General features: G+C 37.9%; 1 non-coding gene across 1 annotated transcript; it reads right to left on the reverse strand.

The window, feature by feature from the left end:
• Positions 1 to 1,227: 1,227 nt before the first annotated feature.
• Positions 1,228 to 1,334, reverse strand: LOC131170838 (small nucleolar RNA R71). Its single transcript, XR_009141605.1, has one exon. It is a non-coding gene; the product is annotated as a small nucleolar RNA R71 (small nucleolar RNA).
• Positions 1,335 to 1,664: the final 330 nt, after the last annotated feature.

Consider the following 1,664-nt stretch of genomic DNA (forward strand, 5'->3'; position numbering starts at 1 on the left):
GAGTATAGGGAAGTCAGGGGTTTACCTCGCTGTTTGGTAAATCTACGTTAAGTATTCAATAAGAGATAATTGTATTTCTTTTGTCTATGATCAAATCAATGCAGTGGAATGCGAATTACCTTGGACTGAAGTTTTTTTAAATTGAGATTTTCATATTTAGTTCTTGAATTTCTGATTTCTTCTGATTATGTGTTACAAACACCCCCCCCCCCCCCCAATCTTTATCTCTTCCGTTTTCCATTACACAAGTGCACGAAATTTAATATTTCAGTCTTTAGGGTTCGACCTGGATTTACCATTTGCTACAGAAAATATTTCATAATTGGTAATTTCAATTAATTTAATTTCTGGTGGATTCGACAGCCATCAAGAATTTTGGCGCCATTGCTGGGGGCTAAAATTTATTGGAATTCGTGTTTTTGGTGTTAGGATATTTTATTATTAACTCTATTTATGAAGTGTTGCTATTTTTAGGTTTTCAAAAAAAAAATTATGGTGTTAATATTCATTAAGATTTTTGGTTGAATTTGGAGGGCGGCCCATACCTATCTTGAAGGAAACGACGCTCTGATCAAGACCAATCAATCCATAGGATTTCTTGGCCCCACCTTCTTGAGGCCAAATTCTATTGTTTTCTAGGGTTTTGAGGCATTTTTCTATTTTTACTTTGATTTTTCTTTGTTTATGACAAGAACTTCTCAATCTGGTGAGTTAATCTTTGATTCAAAAGTAGAAAAAACAGCTAAACGGTTGAGAAAATTGGCTAAGCAAGCTAGGCAAATTCTGAGTACATCTGAAGGAGTCCAATCTCTAAAGGAGCTAAGTTCATATTTGGATTTAGAGTCAAGTTCCGAAAGCGAGACCATGGCTGCCAGGACTTTGAAAGAGTTGGCTGCTCCTGATCTAAACCAACAGCCTTTGTGTATTCAATACCCTGCTTTAAATGTTACTTTTGAGTTGAAATCTGGACTAATCCATTTGTTGCCTAAGTTTCATGGTCTTGCAGGTGAGGATCCACATAAGCATCTAAAGGAATTTCATGTTGTGTGTTCCAGCATGAAACCTCAAGGAGTTTCAGAGGATCAGATCAAGCTTCGGGCTTTTCCTTTCTCACTAGAGGGCACAGCTAAAGATTGGTTGTATTACCTTCCTTCTGGATCTGTAAACTCATGGAATGGGATGAAGCAAATATTTCTGGAGAAGTATTTTCCTGCTTCCCGTGCTACCAACATAAGAAAAGAAATTTGTGGCATCCAGCAGTACAATGGAGAGAGTTTACATAAGTATTGGGAGAGATTTAAAAAGCTGTGTGCAAGCTGTCCCCATCATCAAATAAGTGAGCAGCCGTTAATTCAGTATTTCTATGAGGGACTTCTACCAATGGACCGCAGTATGATAGATGCTATTAATGGAGGAGCTTTGGTTGACAAGACACCAGAAGAGGCAGGGAGGCTGATTGCTAACATGGCAACAAACTCTCAACAGTTTGGAATAAGAATGGATCACACACCTATGAAGGTTAATGAGGAAAGTGCATCTAACCTTGAGATTCAAATTTCTAATTTAACTTCTTTCGTGAGGCAATTGGCTGTAAGGAAAATGCAAACTGTTAAGGTATATGGGATTTGTTCGAGTTCGAGTCATGCTACTGACATGTGTCCTGC

Source organism: Hevea brasiliensis, chromosome 11, assembly GCF_030052815.1.
Source record: "Hevea brasiliensis isolate MT/VB/25A 57/8 chromosome 11, ASM3005281v1, whole genome shotgun sequence".
Taxonomy (NCBI): domain Eukaryota; kingdom Viridiplantae; phylum Streptophyta; class Magnoliopsida; order Malpighiales; family Euphorbiaceae; genus Hevea; species Hevea brasiliensis.